The sequence below is a fragment of the Furipterus horrens genome, unplaced genomic scaffold (assembly GCF_987537825.1).
Source record: "Furipterus horrens unplaced genomic scaffold, mFurHor1.1.pri manual_scaffold_15, whole genome shotgun sequence".
NCBI lineage: Eukaryota > Metazoa > Chordata > Mammalia > Chiroptera > Furipteridae > Furipterus > Furipterus horrens.
Genome location: NW_028327185.1, coordinates 10769692 through 10779832, shown reverse-complemented (window position 1 = coordinate 10779832; position 10141 = coordinate 10769692).

Below are 10141 nucleotides of genomic sequence, written 5' to 3'. Positions count from 1 at the left end.
GACCAGGGCTCAAGCAAGCATCCCTAGGGAAACTATTCCCACTTTCTTGATCACATAGTCAAGAAATAAAAAAGAAAAGCGTGCCGTCTCAGAGTGGAATGCTATCTTCTGTTTGAAATGTCACATCCCACAGCCGAGTAGGACTTCAGTGTGGATTTTTTGACATCAATCGTGTCTGAGACCCCCCACAGCCAATCAAGCAAGAAAAAAAGAAATCTACATAAAAGTAGACCCATGCAGTTCAAACCTGCATTGTTCAAGGGTCAACTGTAGTCCCATTTATGAAGCAATCCAAAAACAAGACCAAACAATGTATTGTGTAGGATACCTATTTGGCAAAACACAAAATCCAGGAGAATAGTTACTTCAAGGGCAAAAAGGACAAAGATGTGGTCGTGGAGGAGAACAGAACCCTTCAACAGTGTTGGGAATTATTCTGCTTCTTAAGCAAGGTGCTGGGTCATGGGTGTCCAGCAACCCTGACATCCAAAAGGTCTTAAAATTGCTGTCAGCAATGCTAATGTCATTGTCGTTGCCTGAAAAATACCTTAACTAATTTTTTTCACTTATATTTTCCTTTTGATGCATGCACAGAATGACACGTGACATAAATCTAAGTCTGAAAGACCTTTTTCAACAGGGGTAAAATAAGAAAGTTGGAGTGACACGAAGAATACAAAAGAGAGGGCAGAAGAGGAGCGCCAAGCCAGCTGGGCAGAGGGGGCAGAGGTCTGAGAGGGGCGATGCATTGGCTCTCCAGAGAATGCCAGGGAAGGAGTTATGGAGCAGAACAGGAGGGACTAGAGGTACAGCGGGAAATTATACATCAGGTTTGCCCTTCGAGAGATCTGAGTACAGGGTGCAATTACTCTTCAATTATTTACTCCTTGTTTTATAAAGTGCTTCTTCAGATGTGCCCCAGCTCCAGGTCAGAACTGTGGGGGTCGAGGCTTCTACAGCGTTGCCTTGGATAAGTGGCTTTTATTTAGTATTAATTAATTTATGTCTGCCTCTTTGGAAAAAAAGGACCTGAGGGGAGCCAAGTCTAAATCTCTCTGAATCTCATATTTTTCATCTGACAAATTGGGCTCCTGATGCCGTCCAGGTGGCCAGGTGATCAGGTGTGAGTCAGGGAAGATGAAACAGAACCCAGGTGGAGGGCCAGCACAGCGCCTGGGAGCAAGCAAAGCTCCAGAGCTGCGGGTTGCCTTCCCCCGTAAATACGTGGTGGTGGTTAGTGGAATTATATGACTGTTTAAAATGAGATCATGGGGTAGAAGTGCCCTAAAAGCAAAAACCCTCTCCGAGTGCAAGTGGTTATTGCTGTCTTTATTATTACTGTAATGTGCTTTGCAGACATGTAGTTCACAAAGGAAATAACTTGTAATAACAGCTTTCCAAGAAATTTCAGGTATTTTACGCCTTTTCCAAAGCTCTAATGGCTGAGGGGAAAAAGAAAGGTGGGCAGGGAGGCATTTTCAGTCCGTGTCCCTTAAAGATATTGGCAGGGAGAGGGAGGAATGACTCAATGTTCTCTACCTCTACCTGAACCTCCCCCAGGCTCAGAGAGGAGGGCCCAGCTGGGTCCCCTGGCTCAGAAGTGATGAACCAGGGCATCAGCCCATGTGTCTGGACTCCTAAGTGAGTGCTTTCTGCGGCATTCAGCTTGGTCTTACCATCAGGACGCCGGCGCTTTACATACCAGGGTGTACTGTTATTAATAAAATAAGCCTACGGCCAAGTCTGCCAGGGTCCTGCCTCTCCACCTGCGGGGACTGCTCTGTCAAATGGGGAACCAGAACAGAGCCTCGATGGGGCCTCTGCTGACCCAGCAATGGCATTTTCTGGGAAAACTCAGCCCAGCTGGCAGTCCTATTGCAGCTCATAGAGCCAGTGGCAGAAACTTATAGAGCTCTCTGGAAAGACACAGAGGCACGCCACCCCTTATCTGCCCTATTTCCCCAGGGTCAAAGATACATGTGAAATGAGGTCTCAAGTTCATCTGCACCTGATTTGCATATGGCTGACATATTTCTCTGCACAGTCTTTAAGAGTCACTTCTATTTCTTCCCACCTACCCTGGAATCTTATCCTTCCTCCACCACAGGAAAAACATGCTTTTGTCCCACGAGCCCGACAGCTCCTTTTGTGATTCCTGAGCATGAATTCTAACTGTCACCTGGAGCCAATGCAGCCTTAGTTGAACCTGTCATTATTTCCTGCTCAGTCGCCTCCCTAGCCACCTACCCTCACCTGCTTTTAAAAATGCACTTGAAGAATTCCTGGTTTATTTCCATCGATTTGCTCTACTCCTTTTAATCAAACTTATTTGATTTTTTCTTAAGAACCGATGGGCCCGGAGTCAGGGGCTGGCCCAGGCCTTGCTTGTCAATATTCCACTTGGTGCTTCTCTGCCCACCAGTATCCACGTGTTGCCCACGTCCACAGTGGAGAGTGGCGGTAGGCAAGCAGGTGAGCCGTGGGCAGCCTTGCCCTGACCCTTTGCCCTCTCTTTCCCAACAGCCAGAGAGTCCTGTCTGAGATGCTGTCCCCGTGGGCACTGCACAGCCATCCTCACGTGCAAACAGCAACACAACCACCCAGAATAAGTACATCTAATGATACGTGAAGCAGAAACTGCCCGACCCTTCTGCTGAAGGAGTTCGGGGCATAAGAAGAAGGATACCTCTTGGCTTGTTGGCTTGTTAAGGTGCCATCAGTCAGCCAGAAGGGCCCGCACGGGCTGGAGATGAGTTCCAGGGAAGATCCTGTGCTTGGCCAATTACACACCTGCCCCCACCCCACCCCCAGGTTCCTGGGCCTCAAAGTGCCACAGAAGTGCTGGCTCTGATCCCAGAGTGGCCTCCGAGAGGATTACTAGGATTGTTAAAATGAGATGATGGATAGGGCCTGCTGAAAAGAAAAGCAACTGGCACAGGTAAGCTGCTGGCATTGAAATCGTTATCACTATTATTAAGGTAAAATGCTCTGCAGGACTAAAAGCTAACAAGGGAGAAGTAAAAACAGCCAATCCAACAAGCCTTAAAGTGTACGGTTCTCTTCCTGAAGTCCTAATACCGGGAGAAACAGAAAAGGCGATGCTACAGAGCTGGAATCTATATACTTCCCTCTGCAATTTGCTGCCTGCAATTCATCATCTGTAAGAATATGTGAGCTAATGGGGTCAGTGCAGGGAAGTGCTCTAATGGGCTCAAGCAACACCCTAACCTGGGCACTTCTGCTGAGAGCAGGACACGGCCAAGGCCAGGAGGCTGCTTTCTGCTTTTCAGAATCTTTCCTGGACTCCTAAGATCCTTCTGCAGAACGCTGCCTGCAGCAGGTGGAATTTCTCTCTCCCTCCTTGTTGGAACCTCGGATGGCTCAGTGATCCCAATTCAGCCACTGCCCACAGGCCTGATGTGGGACCCTGGCCCAGTCCCCACCCTCAGTGCCTCAGCTCTGAAATGGCAGCCCATCCACCCTCCTCTAAGACCTAGGACAGGTGTCCTAAGTGCCTCCAGCTCTTCTGAGCAAGGTCTGCAAAACATCATTAGAAAAGCTGTTCGATGTATAGCCTGTCCTCGGCCAGTGTGCGGAAGCAGGTGTGGGAGTCGGAGCTCTGCCCTGGGCCCCGCAGGAAAGCTGGAGGAGGTGGCCCTCGTCTCTGTGCAGCTGTGCCTCCTGGGAGGGGAGCACCCGCGCCAGCAGTGAGTGGGCCTTTGTTCTCTTCAGGGTGAGCTGCTTGAGTTCAAAGATCCTCCCCTTCACTCCCTCACTCAGCAAAGTGGGTGTGATGTGGGGACCCCACTGAGTCATAGTGGGGTGGGCCTGGTGGAGGGTCAACTTTTAGGGCTCTACTTAGTCACCCACCTTGATGTATGTAACTCGTGGAAACCAACCAGAGGCAGCCTTTTCAAATTACATATAATTGTTATAAGATTGTCTGACTCAGGAGAAGATTATCCAGTACTACATAATCTAAACTAACTCTTTTTAGTTAAAATGCACACATTCCTTTGGACTCAGAGTAAAAAGCCACTTGTACCTTATCTAAGAGCTCTAGGTGGGTGTCTAGGATAGTTCCTTAGTCACCCTGCAAAACAGTCTCTCCCCATAGCAGCTGCCCAGGCCAACCTGTGTGTTGGATCCAGCACGGAGACTTTCATAGGGACCATGGATGATATGCAAAATAGCAACCTCAGTTACAGTGATCCCAGATTTGACAGCTGGGTGTGCTGGCTCTGTCACTCCCATCCATCTGGTTGTAGTTTTGTGGACATGCAAATTAGCCAGCCCAAATATGTTAATGCACACAGGATGAGGTGGCAGTTGTTAGGGTATAGGCAGCCCTCATGGGTTGGTTTTGAGTCATAATTCATACATTCAACACAAATGTACTTTTGTCTCCCTCAGAACAGAATCCAAATTCCAAAGGCTGTTCAATTTCTCCTAGTCCTTCTCAAACGGCCCTTTCCCAACAAGCCCTTTAGCGAATGGGGAATGAAACCAGATCCTGATCGGTTTCCCCCCAGCTGAAGACAGAGCTTGTAAACACCTGGCACACAGCGGCCATGTCTATCTGGCTCCTACATCCCTAGCATGACATCCCCTGCAAACAGCCGCACAGGGATGCAAAATGGTTTTGGACAATAACGGAAGCCCATGTCTTCTACCAGGTCCCACATGGTCTGGGTAAAACTGGCCTAGAATGGGCCGATCACAGTCTCTTATTCCCCAGCCATAGTGACTGGTTTACAAAGGGACGTGTGACCTAATTGGGGCCAAACATAGGCTTCCCTAAGATGAATTGTGAGAGACCCCCCTTCATCTGCAGTGGCCAAGTCAGGAGGATGTGAGCCCAGGGCAATTAGCAGCCCCTGAGCCTGCATGCAAAGAACACCAGCAGGGGTGAGCTAGGTCAGAGGAAAAGAGGAGAGACCCTGAGAACCTTGTTTGAGCCATTGGATCTAGTTGCGCATGAAGAGACAGCAACCTTGTTAGGTAAGCAAACAGTTTCTATTAACAAAAGAGTTTGGTTTCCAGAAGTTCTGATAATATGGTTGTGTATTCATGCTTTTTATTTCCATATCTGCTGTGGTTTTCGCAGAGCCAGTGATGAATAAGCGTTCATTGACTTGCTAATTAAGGATGATGTGTAGTAGCTACAGTTCTACACCTACGTGGCCCTCACAGGGCAGCTGAGCTAATTGCTGGGGCCAGGCTGCAGGACAGAGGTTCACGGTCTGTAGGTTACCACAGCTCGCACCCCACTCTTTTGAAATGTGTGCCTAGAAAAAGCCCAAATATCTCCTGGACAGTCTTATTACCTGTTCACTTATCAATTGCCACCTTGGCCACCCCCGACTGTGTAGTCAGATTAAAAAAAAAAGGAAGTGGTTATTAGAAATGGTCCACCCAGCTTGTTATCACTGTCACTGTCATCTGCAACCTGACACCAACAGTCACAGTCATGATCCTCATACTATTACACGCTTTCACTTACCTAGGTATTTTATTTTATTCTTTTAAGATTTTATTTTCAGAGAGAGGGGAAGGGAGGGAGAAAGAGAGGGAGAGAGACATCAATGTGCAAGAGATACATCGATCAGTTGCCTCTCACATGCCCCCAACATGGGACCTGGTCTGCAACCCAGGCATCTGTCCTGACTGGGAATCAAACCGGCAACCTTTTGGTTCACAAGTTGGCACTCAACCCACCGAGCCACACCAGCCAGGGTGAGAGTTACAGTATTCTTAAAAACTGGCCAAAGCCGGAACCCAAGGCATCCAGAGCCTCATCTCTCTGTTTCCTGGATTCTTGCCTCACTCTTCTGAGATAAAACTGCTTCAACCTTCTTTCCTTTGAAGCACAAAATCATAACCTATTAATATTCCCCAAAACCTTTAAAATGCTGTAATATAGAATAAAACTGGCTCAACATTGGTGCATATAAACCAATTCTGGGAAGAAACTTGTATCTCATTTCCTAAAAATATTAAATGAGGCACTTTCCATGACCATCAGGCAGAAAGCTTCCCCTGGTTCTACCACAACACCTGGCCTGCAATGAGTGCAGAAATCATGGGGTGTGATGCTGCTACCTTCCTCCCGTGTCCCCGTTCTGCCATGGACTTCTCTTGGCCAGCACCCATTCCCCTCTGTAGCTGAATATGGTGGCTGACCAGATTACCCAGCCAGGACCATGTGAGATTGTGTCTGTGGACAGGCCCGACTCCTCTCAGAACTCCCATGCGGAGCAGGTGGGACCGGGCCCCTCAGCCCACCCCATCCTGTAACGCAGCCCATGTCCTTGGGACTTCACCCTCAAGGCTCCACTGAAGAAATATTATTTCCATTCTGTCATCCATTCCGTCTCTTCCTCCCAGACCTCCTTGTCTCCTGGACATGCTCAGCAAATAGGGGTCACGATGGCCTGGGTGCCGAGGATGGGGTCAGGGCGAGCTGCATGCCCGTCTCCCACTGCTGGGTGCCTCGGCTGTCAAGGCTGCTACTGATCCCCATCTTCCCAAGGATCCAGGTGAAAGCAAAGGGCTGGTCCTCGCCATTGGGCAGCCTGTGGTTAGCCATGGAGGCTAACCCTGACTGGTCTCCATCCATACCTCAGAACCTCTGAGCAGTCAAAGGAGGGAAAGGAGGAAAGGAAAAGCATGAGGACTCCCCAGAGAACACTTTATTACCCAAGAAATGATTTTTTTCCTTAGATGTCTTCTTGAGTTTTATGCAAACCTGTTTGCATCTGATAGAATAGGTCAGATCAATAAGGAAGGCTGATTCTCCCCAGGGGCTTTTCCCTGAAGAAGGCAGTGTGGGCTGCTCCCCAGGACTCCTTGGCAACTGCCCAGGAGCATGTTGGTGGCATTGGGTGCTCTGACTGGGGAGATGGGCGTTCCCAGCCCCTCCTTTCTCAGTTCTGTAATGGAGCCAGGGTCTGAGGCTTGGTCAGACTTCCATGACGGAGCCTGGGCTGCCTTCATCACTCTGAAGGGCCAGCCATTCCTAGCTCCCCCGCCCGCCCCAGCCTCATCTACGTGAGGATGGACAACGCAGCCCCCTGCCCAGTGCCCTCCCAGGCTCTCACCCCAGTGTGCCTCTCTGCTACAAGCCCAAAACAACAGAAAACCCCCCAGCTCTGATCTCAGCTCCTGGTTGCCCTTCTGGAAGGCAAACCCAGAGCTGCGAGGCTCAGCTCCAGGGGTAAAATAATCTCCCACCCCCAGTGCCCCAGCCAAGAGGAAGGCCTGGCCCTGCCAGAGGTAAGCCAGCATGCCCCTCTGTGGGATAACCTAATTTGACCTGCTTTCTGGTTCAGTGCTGTCTCCAGGAGGGACGGTGTCTCCATTAATATGGTGGAGTCTGGAGCCCGCCACTGCCTGCTAGCCTCCAGCTAATTGGGAATTGATGACGGCCTCTGAGTAAAGGATAAATAAGCTGCTCTAGCAGCCTGAGGGGCTCGGGTATGCACCCCGGGCTGTGTTCCCTTGGCCCTGCAACCTCCACTGATAGACACCATGTTCATCATTCCAGCCGCCCTTCTGGTGGGCAAATGGATCCCCCTTACTCAGGGGGTTCAGGTGCCCCAACAGGAAGCAACCCAGCTCTACCCTCCAGGCCCCATCGTCCCTGTATGTTTGCAGGGTGTGCAAGGCAGCACGATATCTTAAGATATGGACAGCCCCTTCCTCGTTCTAGGTGATTTTATTTATTTTTTACTCACTTATTTAAACATCAACAACCAAAAAAAAAAAAACGTTTTCAATCAGAGTAGTGACTCAGTTTAACAATGAGCCAATCCAAACTTCGGCATGTGAGCTATAAAATTGTGAGCCTGCCAAGCAAGGACTGTTTAACCAAAGGGTCCTTCTAGTAGGGGCATCATAAAAATTCCCCCACCAAAAGGCGCTTCTGGTTTGTATTGGGATAACCTCTGCCCTCTCTGAGCCACCCAGAACCAGGGGCCCCAAAAGGGGTGACCCTGGGGGTTTAGGATGATGCTCCTGGCTTGAGGCTCTGCGTTTGGGCATCTGACTGTCTGGTAGGTGGGAAAGGGCTGCCTGAGGCCCCAGCCCAAGGCACAGACGACAAACTGGAACCCAAGGCACCACCCGGGAGTGATGGAGGAAGAGAGCCAAGCACACCCTGGGCAGCAGTCCCCAGGCCTGGCTCGCTGCCACCACACCTAACCGGCTTTCCTAGCACACTGCCTGCAAGATCCCATGGACAGGACAGCCACGTGGCCGGAATCTGTGGCCCTAGCTGATGTCCCCACTGGCAGTTCCTGGACAAAGGCCCAGATACCTGCTGATGGAGAGTCACCTTCCAAGATGTGTCCAAGTAAGAGCAAGCCCTCCCTGCTCTCCCATTGCTCCACAGGGACCCTCACTCCTCTGTCATGAGCTGTGGCTCCACAAGGGTCAAGACAGAAATAGTGGGCCCCCAACTAGGGACTGCAGCTTGGGCGCCAGGCTGAGGAGCCAAGACCTCCCCACCACGTCCCATCCCCTGCCCAAAGCCAGGGCTGCTATTGGGGGTGCACTCAGGCTGCATATAAAAACAGAATGAGAGCTCCCAGGAGCCCCCCAACCTGTAGAAGTCCCTGTTGTCTGTGTCCTCAGGGCTGGGATACCCGATATTCAATCCCCAGGACAGAAATGTCTGGCTGACATAGCAGGGGGCTCTCAAACAGACCACTTCTATCAGACTAAGGGCATGTTGCCCACCCTGAGAGGCCTCTACAGCCCTCAGCCCAATCCCCACATGGTAACCTCTGGGCGCTGCCTGCCTGGGCCTACTCACCCACCTGCAGCCTCCACGCCTCAGGCAGGTGTCTTCTGTCCCAGCCTTCCAGGGAGGGGCTCAAGGCAGGGATCCTCTGCACCCCTGCTGTTGTATGTGACCCTGTACACTTCTTTTCTTTTTCTGCCCCAGAGGCATCTCTGGCAGAGATGGCCCTTGTAAGCTTGTGCTACCCTCTCCGTCTCTAGATCTCTCCATGTCCCCCACCCCATGCCCACTCACTCACACCCCCCAAGTACCCCCCTCCCCCAACACCCTTCACCCCCATCTTTCTCTTCAGGGCCTGAGAGTCTCTGCTTTGGCTCATGGATGAAGGATTGAATGCTCTGATTTACTTGCCAGGAGCTGTCTCTACAGCTCCGGCCTCAGTAACTCACACGGCAGCGGTCCACTGGGATGTGTATAATTCAGTGCTGAAAGGGCTCTGGGATGTGCTGTTTGAGATTTGGGGGAAAAAACACACACAAAAAAAACTGCTATGAAGAAAGATTAGAGCAGATCAAAGCAGCGGGGAGAGGCTGGGTGGGAGGCAGGGGCCTGCCCCTGCTGCTATCTATGCCTTAGCATCACCAGAGGAGTTTTCAAAACAGTTGCTCCCTGAGGTCCAGCCCAGGCCAATTAAAGAAAGCATCAGGATTTTTGAAAAGCTCCCTTGGGGATTCTAAAGTTCACCCAGAGATGAGAGCAGCAGGGTCGGCTGTGGCTGCTGGGGAGGGAGATAAAAGATGGGTGCGCCCTCAGCCAGAGGGTGTCAGGCTTGCCATGCACCTCCCCTTTAAGGCTATGCAAATGTTCGACCCCAGAGGACAAGGGGACAGTAAATGCACCTGGCTCTAAAGGTGGCCCTGCAAAGTTCAGTGGTTCTGGAGGTAGAGTTGGGGCTCCTGCTGCTCAGATACCCCAGAGTAACCAGAGAGAGGGGCATGGAAGCAGCCTGGGCCTTTTAACTTTCTTCCTGATTGCATCCCTCTTCCCTGTGCCTGCACCCCCTAAATCCTCCCAGCTCAGACGGCACCTCCTATTCATCCCACAAGCAAATTCATCGCACCTACTATGTGCCAGGCCCGGGTTTATGGAGCGGGAAGTGGGGACGTCTTCCTGCCTGAAGCTGCTCCCGAGGAGCAGATGGGCCCTGGGGAATCTCGGACAGTGGGGAAGTGCCATGCAGGTCCTGGGAGCCCAGAGGCAGGGCTCTGAAATCAGCTGAGGTCTGCTCAAGGGGGCTTGAGGTTTTCTGGTAGGTTTTCATGAGCCAGGTTTTAAGGGGCACCGGGATTCCCTGGATGCTTTCTCAGTCCCTCGCAGACTCAATTAACAAGCCCTTTT